We start from the raw sequence: 13,885 nt of genomic DNA on the forward strand, positions 1-13,885 counted from the left end.
GCCGACTAGTAGACTAATGATGAGCAGGGCAGAGCAAGGCACTGAAAGCTGAACTTTGGTTCTCTGAAGTCAGCCTTCTAAATACCTTAATTTTGAATCAAGGTCTGACAGGTGAGAGAGTAGGACCAGATCAGGGAAGCCAGAGGAGGAGAATGGGCATAGTGTGGTCCCTAGTGGGTGCTGTGGCTGTCCCCGGAGGTAGAGCCTGTCATATAAAGACTGGAGCATGGTTTCCTGGCAGCTGATGCTACAATGGACAAATGCTTGTTCTGACCAAAGCAACATGGTTCCTCCCGAGTGCCATATGTTGGAAAAGGTATCCAGGTTGTAACCATATTGGTCTAGAGGAAAAGGCAATCAGGACTCGTAGTAGAGATGATATCTTTTATTAGACTACCAAGATTTATGCAAAAAAATTCTTTAATTGCAAGCTTTCTGGCACAAACACCCTTCATCAGGCATTGGAGAAAAGATGGTAAAAGTTTTCCTGGGTAGAAATAAAATTTCATACTTCATAGGATTTCACAGAGGAGTCAATAGATAGAAAACTCTGGGCAGTCAGTTCATAGCTGGTATGGAGCTTTGCACCTCCTGTGAGGATCTGTGAGGATGCAGATTACCTTGAAACAAAGGCAGGAGCAGGATCACAGGTTTCAGGTGGTCACAGTTGCTTCCTGCTTGGGAAAATATGAAGACTTTATGAAGAAAATATGTTGGAAAAAACACTGATCTAAATTGCTAATTTAGAACACTTGACTTGCTGACAATTAGTTATCTTGTTTTAAACAGTAAGATTAATAGTTCAGGAATATATCTTAGCTTTTTATAAGAGTACCTGCCACAATCCTTGATGTATCAAAATAGTCTATGCAGCTATTAGGCACCTTGGCCCTGATCCTAAAAGGGACAGAGCACCACTCGCTAAGCACTGCTATGTCTGTTAGACTCCCTGTTCCTGTAGCAGAATTCATTGCTGTGGATTCAGAGTTGGATGCTCAATAACTGGCACATAATGACCTCCTTGTCTGAAATGGTAAAAAATTTGGTTCTGGAATATATCTTGACTTTAAACACTTTTAAGCACCACATAATGGTGATTATTTTTTCTAAATTATCTAGGTTTGTATTATTTTATTGGTATGGCTCTTTAGGTTGCATCATACAACTGCCCAAAGGAAATGATTAAGTAAGTAGGGCTGAACTCTTGGACTGGGGTAGAGCTTCCAAGGGAGTGCTAATTAGAATGAGACTAATCTGTTCCTGACTGACCAATTAACACTGAGTTAATTAACAGGGGTGTGTGTGTTTCTGTTTGCATATTGTAGATGACTGTCAAAGGCAGCCACAGTCTTGCTTGAGCATTCCTTAACTGTCGAGTAATCAAATTTTAAATAACCAAATATTGATTCAAACTTCCTAAAGGAACCCCATGTTTTTGTTAAGTTAAATGCAGTGGAGAGGTCTGCCTTTCATGTTTGTTGGCTTGTTTTAAAACTTGTAAAGGCTGAGGCAGCAACACTTCTTGCAAACAGTAATTTTTACCTAAAGACCTCAATGCGGTTATTTTTGAGCAAGCCCATATCCCATTAAATTCTGTAGCCCAACTTTTTTAAAAAACTGACTAAACATTAACAATATTTTAAATTCATAATGATCACTTTTGCTTTCAATCAAAATACGATAATAAAAGACCAGAAGGCAAACTAATTACCATTTCTACTCAAATCCAAGATAAAGTTTTTTTTGGGGGGGGGGTTTTGGAGGGGGTTGGTTTTCCCCATTCAAGGGTGGGGGTGGGAAGGCATGGAACCCTTCATCTTGGTGTTAAATACCAACCTGGAGCAACTCCTGCAACAAGGGGGGTGCAGGAGTAACCCTGGTGGAGGGGGTTGGGGGGAGAAGCACAGGTAAGAAAGCAGTGCACAACCCCTCTCCGGTGCTCCCCCTGGGCTACAGAGTGGGGGGAGCATGGGGAAGACTGCATGGTGCAAGGGGGAATATGTGTGGAAACCCTGCTGCAGCTATGGCTCTAGCCCTGACTTCAACTTGGGCCTGAAGCCAGAGTGGCAGCTGTAACTGCTACCAGCCCTGGGCTGGGGCCAGGGCCAGAGCAGCTGCACAGGGTAAGCAGCAGTGGCATCAGGTGTGGGGGTGAGGGTGGGGGGTCAATTAGCTGGCAAGGCAGGCACCAGGAGGGGATAAGTGGCCTGGTGGGGGCAGGCAAAGGGACTGAGGGAAGCACAAGTGGCAGGGGAGCAAGGGCTAGGGGTCTGGGATCTTCCCTGAGTGGTGAGGGGGATGCATTTAAGATGACCCTCTAGTAAATTAGATTCTATACATGGAAAATTATTAAAAAAAATGTGTAGAATTTAATTATTGGGCAGGTTTGAATTAAATTAAAAGTAGTCTTGAATTTGGGTAAATATGGCATTAAAAACCAAATAATAAAATATTTAGACGTAAGCTTTTTCATTATACAACCAGCCAGGGGCTACCTTTAGTTAGCACATCTATAAAATAACCTGATGGATTTCTCTTTCATATCTTGAGTATGGTAGTGAAGCCTTGTTAGGCAGTATCATAACAGAGAGATTGAGCATACATTCCGTGCTGCCTTCAAATGGCACTTGCCAACATAGCATGTGTCAAATCCTGATTCAGGAGCACTGCAGCTCTCATGAGATCCTTCAGCAGTGACAAGCCACATGGGAAATAAAAAAAATTAAAACTGAGGCTGACAGGTTGAAGTATGATGCTGCCTGAAGCATGGCACTTGCTCTGTATTGTTTATATGAACCTGTAAGAATTGAAGACCATTTCCCTTTAGAGTTTATTAATCAGTCAAATAAAACCTCCATATCTGGGTCAACAATAGATATTACAATAGCCTTTGACCCACTTTCTAAACTTTCTTCCACTCCATCCCTTGGCCTTTAACACCTACTAGTATTCACACAGCAATGCATAAAGTTACTTCTAGTCTTGGTGAGTTCAGGAGATGAATCACATGCATCCAGGCAGGTAGTCCATTAAGCACTTTGGCTCTGAAAGTGCCACAATATGAAGCACTGCAGTGCCCGACTTGGATCCCCTGCCTCTGTAGTTGAATTTCCAGCTCTGAACTAAGCACCTAATCTTGCTATCCTGAGCATGGGAAGAATTAGGTGTGTCAGTTGGATATACAATTACATTCACAGTAAGATGGGAGCCACCTACTCTATCCAATAAAGAAATAGGGAGAGCAGGAATCATCTTAATTTCCACCTTTCTTGGGGCTTAGGTTCTTTGCTTAGTACTAAGAAGATCTGCCTCCACTTCAGAGAATCATTGGTTATCAATCTCCTAAAACATAGGCACCTCGATCTTTTCAGTCATTACTGGGAAGAAGAGAAGGGTACTTTTTTTTTTTTTTTAAAGATGGCCAAAAGAAGAAGTGTTTTTCCCCTTTTATAGAATACCTCAACAACTGGTACATTCCCCCATGATGTGGGAAATTGGCATTCAGTCCCTTTCTTTGAGTACACTTAAACCCAAATTTCCTACTTCCTGGAAGATTGTTCTAACGTGTTTGTTGAGCAGTCTCGCTCACTCCTGTTGAAACTATGCTGCTTTGCTGCTTTTAAGGAAGAGCTTGATAAGACGATAAACAGGATTCAAAGATATACCTAGAATGCTTAGATAAGTTGCAATCAGTGACTCAGAAGGTTTCTTCCATTCTTTTGTACCAAATTAAAGAATTTATTTACAAGACTGAGCATAATTCTTCAGACCAGCAGTGAAGTCATGCACCTGAGATGGAGGAATCCTTGGTTCCAGCCCTATTTTCAAGAGCTGTTCATGCATTTTATCATTATTTTATGCAAAACATAATAAAACTGAAGTGAGGGAGTGTGAACTAGAATGACCTAACTGATGTACAATAATGGTAGCCAAAAATATGGCAAATTTAGATGTGTTTTAAAGGTAAGGGCAACATAGCTGTTGACATGAGCAAGCAAAGGCAGTGGGTCTTCTCTATCTATAAGCATCTTCCAGCAGGCCTTGCTGCAGTGATGTTAGCCACTAATGTGGCTAACAGTGATGTTAGTCACTAATGTGACCTGTCAGTATTTTTATTACTTTGGCAGTGGAAGGGAACTGTATAAAAGTCACCACACCATTAAAAAAACTCCTCCTGCTTTTTCATAGACGTTCAGTGCCTTGGCATACCATATACAAAACAGTAATTTGTTTTGTATGCCTGTTTTTGTATTTCCTCCTACAAGCAAGATTAAGCTGACAGTATATTATGACAGAACATGCACCACCCAATCCCTTTGTACTTTAAAGTGGTCTGCAGTTGGCTGCTTTTGCCACTTTCACTGCACTTAATACCTCATGTAGACACAATATTGGAATCATTCCATCCAAGCATCTGCTATTAAAGCAGTCTTTCTTTTTCTGTTTTGCATCAAATATTACTCATTTTCCTACCCCTTGCCCTTATGCATGGTAGCTGCCAAAATACGTGTGTCCCCTATTCCTATATGTGTAAAGCCTGCATACTTCCCAGACCCATCAGTGAGTTCCAGTTAGCTTACCAAACCTTTGAGGTCATGTATACATTTTGTATAGATCTGTTCTTAATTCTATGGAAGCTATGTCTCTTGAAAAGATGGCTTCTATGTCAGAGCAACTTTCATAAAACCCCTGTCATCTTTGTCAAGCTCTTCCAGATATATTACGTAGCTACCTAAAACCTTAGTGCCCTGGATTCCTAACAATTCTCTCAAGAAAGAAGGAGGTGCAGCAGGAAGAAAACATTTTCAAATATATTAAACTAGATTCAATGCTGCTCCTCTTCCTGCCCCAGATACTTTTTGTGTTCCAGACTTTCCAGTAAGTTAAAGCAATCTCAAATGCCTGAAAGTTGACTTAAGGAGCAGTAGCCTGTGGGTCACTCATAAAAGTGACATCTGCTTGAGAGGGAAAAAATTGGAGAGTAAACAGAGGAATCTCAAGGAGAGTAAAGGCTTCTCTTCATGAAACTGTGTCTACTGCCAAAATTTCTCCTAGCAGATGCCAGAGGACATTTGCATCCACTTGGCTTCTGTTTATTCTGCATAACTTGTGGAGGATCTGCATGTCTCCACTGGAGGGACAGTGCCAGCAGAGGCAAAGTGGATCCTAGGAAAAGTGTGAAGTGCTGAAGGGGCCATGGCAAGTGGCTGAAGGTGTGGGCATGTCTACATATGCCACCAGGCTGTGAACTGATGTTAAAACCCATCCTGCTATTAAAGATGGTGTTACTAAAGTTCTTCTGGCAAAACTACAATGTGATCAAGACTTCATGAAGTTTTCTTGATGAGTTTTCCCCTTCTCCTAAACTATTGTTTGTTCTTTTCTCTCCTCCTCAAGCTGCTCTCAGCCATTTAAGTCTTTAGGACAGTTCCCTTATTTCAGCTGCCTGCGGAGAACTAAATCATTCATCATCTGAAAAACGTAAAAAAATAATCAAAAAACTTCCAATAATCTCAGTCTCAGCCAAATTTCAGTGAATGGCTGAATGCACTGTCACTTTTCTGCCACTGATTTAGTGATGTAATCCCAGAACAACCATTCAGGCATATATTGTTCCATGATTAAGCTGTTAGTATTTCTTACCCTGTGAACCTTTCTAGGATTTACCCCAGGACAATGGACATGGAAATCTGAAAAAATCTGAACAATTGCACTCTGTCCCAGTAAGGGTAACAAGAAGGGTTTCTACAAGTATGTCAGAAACAAAAGGAAGATCAAGGAAAATGTGGGTCCCTTACTGAAGGGTGAGGCAATCTAGTGATAGAGGATGCAGAAAAAGCTGAAGTACTCAATGCCTTTTTCACTTCACTCTTCACAGGTAAGGTCAGTTCCCAGACTACTGCACCTGGCAGCACAGTTTGGGGAGGAGGTGAGAAGCCAACAGTGGTGAAAGAACAAGTTGGTGAGTATTTAGAAAAACTAGACATACACAAATTCAGGGGGCTGGATGGGATGCACCCGAGGGAACTGATGGAGTTGGCTGATGTGATTGCAGAAGCGCTGGCCATCATCTTTGAAAACTAATGGCGATCGGGACAGCTCCTGGATGACTGGAAAAGGACAAACATAGTGTCTATACTTAAGAAAGGAAAAAAGGAGGATCCAGGGAACTACAGACCAGTCAGACTCACCTCAGTCTCTGGAAAAATCATGAAGCAGATCCTAAAGGAATCCATTTCTAAGCACTTCGAGGAGAAGAAGATAATTGGGAAGTCAGCATGGATTCACTGAGGGCAAGTCATGCCTGACCAACCTGATTCTTCTATGGTGAGGTGACTGGCTCAGTGGATGTGGTTTTAGCAAGCCATTTGATACCGTCTCCCACAATGTTCTCACAGGCAAGCTAAGTATGGGCTGGATGAATGGACTGTAAGGTTGATACAAAACTGGCTGGATCATTGAGCTCAGAGGGTAGTGATCAATGGCTTGATGTCTAGCTGACAGCTGGTATCAAGTGGGGTGCCCCAGGGGTCAGTCCAGGGGCCAGTTTTTTTTCAATATCTTCATCAACGACCTGGAAGATAGCATAGAGTGCACCCTCAGTAAGTTTGCAGATGACACCAAGCTGTGGGGGAGTAGAGGATATGCTGGAAGGTAGGGCTAGGATTTAGAGTGAGCTAGACAAATTGAAGGATTGGGCCAAAAGGAATCTCATGACGTTCAACAAGGGCAAAGTCCTGTACTTAGGATGGAACAGTCCCATGCACTGGTACAGGTTAGAGGCTGACTGGCTGGGCAGCAGCTCTGGAGAAAACGACTGGGGGGTTACAGTGGACAATAAGATGATTATGACCCAAAAGTGTGCCTTTGCTACCAAGAAGGCTAACGGTATACTTGGCTGCATTGGTAGGAGTGTTGTCAGGAGGTCAAGAGAAGTGATTATTCCCCTCTATTCTGCACTGGTGAGGCCACATCTGGAGTACTGTGTTCAGTTTTGGGACCCCACTACAGAAAGGATGTGAACAAATTGGAGAGTCCAGCAGAGGGCAATGAAAATAGTGGGGAGGCTGGGGCACATGATTTTATGAGGAGAAGCTGAGGGAACTGGGTTTATTTAGTCTAGAGAACAGAAGACTGAGGGGAGATTTAATGGCAGCCTTCAGCTTCTTGGAGGGGAATTACAAAGAGGATGGAGCTGGACTGTTCTCAGTGGTGGCAGATGACAGAACAAGGAGAATAGTCTTAAGCTGCAGCAAGGGAAGTTTAGGTTAGATATTAGGAAGAATTTTCTCAGCAGGAGGGTAGTAAAATACTGGAACAGGTTACCCAGAGAGGTTGTGGACTCTCCATCCTTGGCAGCTTTTAAGACCCAGCTAGACAAATCCTTGGCTGGGATATTCTACTTTGGGATGGTTCTGCTCTGAGTAGGGGGTTGGAGTAGATGTCCTTGTGAGGTCCCTTCCAACCCTAATTTTCTATGATTCTATTATATAAAGTTTGTTCCTAGAGACAGGGGAAACTGTATAACATGGATAAGTGATTTCTTCTTCTGTACAGTAAACCTGTGCGCTGAAGGACCCCTATGAGTACTGAAATAGAGGACATGTTTCCAGGGATGGGGGAATATAAAAAAAACTATATGTGGAGAGAAGGAGGGGAAAAAGCCATGATTCAGACCAGAATTTGATGCTAAGACTCTTAAAGGTGGGGGCCAGACAAAAGTAACTCATTTTGATAATCTACTCTGTGTGTGTGAAGTAGCTGAGACAGCTCCTTCTCAAGGGGCTAAAAATGAATGAGGGCAGTTTTGAGGTATAAGGAAACAGGAGAGGAGAGCTATGATTGGTGTAAAGGAGGGGGTTGGTGCTTTCAGGAAGGGCACTCTTAACGCTCATTGGACTAATCTGCTGGACATTAAGACAGTTTTTGCCAGCTGTGCTAATATGCAGTAGAATGAGTCCAATGGGCATTAAGCGCCTTGTGTATATGCGCCCAGAATGACAAAAGTTAAGCAGAAAGGAGATGATGAACCTGAAGATGACAGATCTTGAAACCAGTTAGTGGTAAGCAGATGGACATAGAAAATGCTGCCTGATTCTTTTCAAAGACTTAGCTTTTGATGGAACAGGCTCTAAGGGCCTCTTTTACTGATCATCTCTGGGACCAAGCTGAGAAGTAAAAGTAAATATTGCAAGAAGAGAGTCAGAAAAGCAGAAACATTTCAGTTGCATTTCTCTGAAGTAGCTCTTTAAGTGATGGAAGGGGGAGGAATCGCTTGCTGCTGAGCCACAGTGATGAATAATGAAATTTTTATTCCCTAAGACAAGAAAAGCTTAAACAGTTGGGCTGTGTTTATAATAAAATGGTCATTTGTCTAAACTCTGATTCTTGGTCCATCAATACTTCTTTGTGAGAGGTACATCCCTAAAATATGCCTTTGTCTCAAATGGAATGCAACAAGAGGCGTGTAGTGCAAGGACTCTCAGATAGGCAGGCTGAAATAAACAATGGGCCTATACAAAAGATAAAATTAAAATGTATATATCTTCTCTGTGCCATGTTCTATTCATTACCTGACTAAAATGCAAGCCAAAACAATATGGCTTAAACTTTTAACCAGATTAGCATTATGCCCATACAGGAACAATAACAAAAATTAAAACAAAACCAAACAAAATGCATTTTATAAACACAATTCAAAAGGAAACCACCAAGATCTTTCTCTGTTTTGTCAAATCCTTGTGATTTTGTTTATTACGGGCTGCCACTGAAATATGAAAATTATTTTCTTATTATGGTGCCATTTTACAAGGGCTAATAACATCAGTTCTTATGCTGTCCCTTGGCCATTGATTCCAGTTTTCACTGTTTGGATCAGGTATGAGAGCTGAAAAGCAAAAGCAATTGTTGATTATCTTTTGCCGTAACGCATGTTCTAGGGCAGTGGCATAAGTCAGCGCTGATGCTTCACTAACTCACTCTTCTCTGCCTAGCTTCCTATGGACTCTCCACAGCAGACAGCATTTGATAATAACCATAGTATAGTGTACTGTAACCATGTCAGGATAACAGGGGGCAATACCCAGAAGGACATTTCTGCACAGCTGAAAGCTCCTATTCTCTACCATAAAGAGGCATACCATTAAGGCCTATGCTTTCAGTTCCAATTTTATTTTCTTCTTTTGTATGCTAACATGTTGATCTTTGTTTCCCACAAAAGAAATACAAGATGTTATCTTTTTTAATTAAGTTATAAGAAACAAGAAGCCCCACCTAGTGGTGGGAACACAAAGGCAGAGGACTAGGATTCTGTTCACACTTGGCAGCTCTCCTTCTTGGTGAATTTGGGTATACCCTTGGGTTGTTTGGTTTTGTTTTTTTCCTTTCATTGCTTCAGTAGTAAAGCAGAGATACTGACTATGTCTACAAAGTAAATGTACTATATCTAGTAACAGCACCCTCAAGTGCACGGCAACGCACTGACCAATACAGACCACTTCTTCAATGATAAATCAGAGACTACCTCTTCAGTGGAGAATAGCTGTTTCCATGAAATACTTACAGCAGGCTAATTAGTGCTGCTAGGGGACAAATGGCTTTATGCAAGTGTGATTGCACTGCTTCCAGGTGAGGAAGCAGCCCAGGTAAAGCAGCGTGGCATGCTCATGCCTCTGTTGGGTATAGTAAGTTGGCCAAATTTCTACAACAAGGGTAACATTCTATTCCACTTATTAGGCATGTAAGTAGATTTAGGGACCTAAACATGATTTTCTTCTGTCCTGCTCAAGTCTCTTTAAATCCATTAATGTATAATGCATCTATGCTTAAGACAATTTTAAAAAAGTAGCTGGGGGAGAGAGAGGGAAAACCTGGATATATGCATATGTGTTGAATCTGCATGTGTGTATCAAGTTACTTTCTGTTGAATCTGCTAGTGGCAATGTATATATACTTTTACTTTTTTTACAGTATAGTCTGTGCTTGCCTGTCTGGCAATATCACTCTTTCCCATATTTGTGGCTGAAGTGAGTCATTTATTTATGAATATCCCCTGAAAAACATAACAAAACCTATTTACCTTTTATACTGACCACTTTTTTCAGGGGCTTAAGCAGTGTACAGTAGAATTGTACTTAGATGTATATGTCCACTTACACCCCTAATAGATGGAATGGAATCTGGCCCTACCATTTACAAAGTACTTTAGGGTCATTGGCTAAGTGCACAAAGTGTGTGTGTGTGTGTGTGTGTGTGTGTGTGTGTGTGTTCAGTCTAAAAAGTAAATGCAACAAAAATGGTGAATGTGAATTTTTTGGGTTTTGGAGAGAATGCATTAGGGCAGAGGGAATCAAAATGGCAGATCTGCAGAAGGAACCCATGCCTGTTGCTCAAGCTGGCAGGTAGCAGATCACAGCTCTTCCCCAGCCCTAGCCTCAGCCTCAGCCTCAGCCTCAGCCTCACACTGTCCCCAACCCAAGATCCCAGTTTCTTCCCAGCCCAGCCTGCTCATCTCCCAGGCACAGTCCCATCCCAGCTGCCTGGTCACACTCCCTGCCTGCTCAGGTTCCAAACTCAGTGGTGGCTGCAGGGCAGACAGGGCAGGATGCTTGGGCAGCAGGGATGAGCCTGGCAGCAACAGCCAGAAGTACTTCCGGTCCACCTCCAGGTCTGCTGGGGAGCATGCAGGGGGCCACTCCCCACCCCCCCTGGCTCAGCGATCAGCTGTGGGGGGACCCCGAGTGCCCCACCAGGCACCAGTCGCCGAGCCGAGGGGGCGGCGGGGGGGGGAGGGCCCAGCGCATTTCCCAGCGGACCCAGAAGTGGACTGGAAATGCTTCAGGTCCACTTCTGGGTCTACTGCCGAGCATGCTGGGGACCCCCTGCTCTCCTGTGGGACATGCCATCCACCCTAGCATCACAGCATTCATGAGCTGCCTGGTACCTTGAGGTATGTAGAAAGAACATTTAAAGCTATGTCTATGTCCAAATCGCCAAATCTTTCTGAATCTCTCTGAATTGATTTGGAGGGTTCCAATTTGATTCAGAGAGTTTACAGGATCTCCTGATTTGATTTGGATTCAGAGATTCAGCCACCAAATCAGGTTGAATCACCATTGAATTGAATAAGGGACTGAAGCTTCACACAGCCCTACTAGGACTGGCACAGGATGTCAGTTGGAGAAGAGCATTTACCTCCTCACACAGGGGGATCTCTTGTCATACTTCCATTGCTTATGTAGCACACTAGTATGTCATGGCACATCCCTTGGGAGTAACTGGATTAGCGGATTAACCACATCAAGTGCAGCAGTATCAATTACAGGTGAGATTCCATCCTTCCTACCTGCAACCTGACGCAGAGAAATCATAATGCTCCAGGATACTATTCTTGGATGGAACATATGTCCAGAATGAAAAGTGAGGTGCAGAGATATAGCACCGTATAGTGTTAACAGCAGGCTGATTTCCACAAATAGACCCCACTGAACCCGGCACATTACATTGAATGCACCACTGAGCAGCAGAAAGTGACATATAGGAAAAGAAACAGACAAAGAATCCTACGTGTTGGTAATGAACAAAAAAATGCTAGAGAAATGGAGGAGGGAGAGGATCAGGAAAATTCCCATATAAGAACCAGAGGTGGGAAAATAACCTTCCATAGAAATGAAGACCCAATAAAGCCTCAAAGTTTGGAGCTGTTGAGAAACAACAGCTGTTATAAACTGAGCATTGAGAAAGAAGACAGGACTTAGGTCATCAGAGAAAAATCTTATGCAACATGCCCCAGGCAAGAGTGATGATGGCTCCTCGGTAGGCCCAAAGAGCATATAGGCTTCCCAGTCTGATAATCATTAGAGCTGTGTAAAAATGTATTTACTTCAGACACCAAGCACAAAGAAAGCAAACAAAATGATTTATTCAGTTTGATCTACACTTACATCATATATATTTTACTTTTGCTTGCTAAGCAAAAATTTCAGGTATTTTTAATAAAAATAAAACAATGGAAATGAAGGGTTAGATATTGAAAAAATTATCCTAAAATACTTCATTGATAAGTAGTTAGGACATTCTTGTAAAAAATGGTGGTTCAAACTTTCTTAGGTAGAAAATGGATTTGAACTCTGCTCTTTCACCTCATTAGTGAGTGCCTCTAACCACTGGGTGATTGGATAAAGTGGAGACATCTCATCTTTGCTAGTTTTGTTAATCAAAGCCCTTAATTCTTTCTCAGCCTAAACTTGGGTGTAAAAATGTGTGCACTCACTTTTTTTGGGAATAAACTATCCAATAATTCATTTAGTCATCTGATTACACATGCAGTGCAGAAAAGGGAGGGAGGCAAAACATTCTTTGTACAGAAAAATGCCACTGCCCTTTGTTGCAGGAAAGGTATCACAGAGGAAAATACAAACCATCTTGGCTGCACAGACGTGGAAATAAGTTATTCTTGGGACAAGAAGCTTCACTGAGGTCTGCCATCTGTGTGGTGATATTATGGCATAGGAGCTAAGTACGTGGGAGCCCCAGGGTGTTGGCCAACTGCAGGAAGAGGGCTGTCACCTGAAATGAAATCTTTCCATATGTTCATCATCTTAGCTCCTACCCCTCCCCACCAGCAAAAATAAAAGTTGGTGCCTATGGATTATGTAGACCAGAAAAGGCCAACCTTTTAGGCAAGTATACTACAAATTAATCCTGCAACCTTCCCAAATGCCATGCTAACCCCCTTCCTTTGTCTGATCTGCTGCTCTGTTTTTTGCTTCCTACTGTGTGCTCCCTGCTTGATCTCCTGCTTCGCTTTTTGCTTCCTGCTCTGTGTCCCCTACCATATCTCTTTCTCTGCTTTCTGCTTCATGCCCTATTTGTTGTTGTGCTGCCTGTCCCCTCACTGATCTGCCACATGTGATGTATGGAGGCTGTTCACTTGGGGCACTTGTGACACAGGTTGGCCACGCCTGATGTAGACAGTTGGTCATGTGCATGATATAGAAAGTAGCATGGCTTTACATAACCTTGCACTAGCTTGAGCAAGATGCAGTGCTAGTGTAGCAATTTCTCTGTGGAAAGACAAAGAACTGGTTGCTGCCTGATACAGGGGACAATCACACAAAGGGTTTTCTTTGAACAGAACAGATGCCCTTAGAGTGTGGAACTGTGATCATCTCTAGGCTTTTGCTCTTCTACAAACATTCATAGAGATCTGCTGTTTCTCATTCAGCCCCCTCTACACTGGCAGAGCTGGTCTAGGGGCCTAAGATGCAGCTGAAACAAGTGAAGTCAACAGAGAAGAAATATAATGAACTGATATCTTTGCAAGTGCATAACTAGTAGGGGCACAATGCTGTTTGTGACTCATAAGCCTATTCCAAACTATCCTGCGCTTGTTTACTGTGACCAGTTCCTGAAAGCTAGCTATGAAATAGATCTATACAAATTATAATGTAAGAAACATTTATGAAATGGCATGCAATTTCAGCTGATGTGGTTGTGAAATAAATTGCAAAAGCTAGTCACAGAGGTTACTGAAATGCTTTGAAAAAGCACAGTAAATATGTGGAAAAAGTGTTCCTGGTGTCATTGATGATGGAGCAACTACTTCCTTCGATATACAACGTGGGGAAGTAGCTAGTGTTAAGCAGGTCTTTTTTTATATGGAAATAGGGAAGTAAGGTAAACAGTAGTTTGTGTCAATGACAACATGCTCAGAGAGTAAGTGTAACACATGCATTTTTAAAAACAAAATCTTCATATTTTTCAAGCAGGAAACAACTGTGACCACCTGAAACCTGAGATCCTGCTCCTGCCTTTGTTTCAAGGTAATTTGCCTCATCACAGATCCTCACAGGAGGTGAGATGCTCCATACCAGCTATGAACTGA

The sequence above is a fragment of the Alligator mississippiensis genome, chromosome 2, assembly GCF_030867095.1.
Source record: "Alligator mississippiensis isolate rAllMis1 chromosome 2, rAllMis1, whole genome shotgun sequence".
Classification (NCBI taxonomy): Eukaryota; Metazoa; Chordata; order Crocodylia; family Alligatoridae; genus Alligator; species Alligator mississippiensis.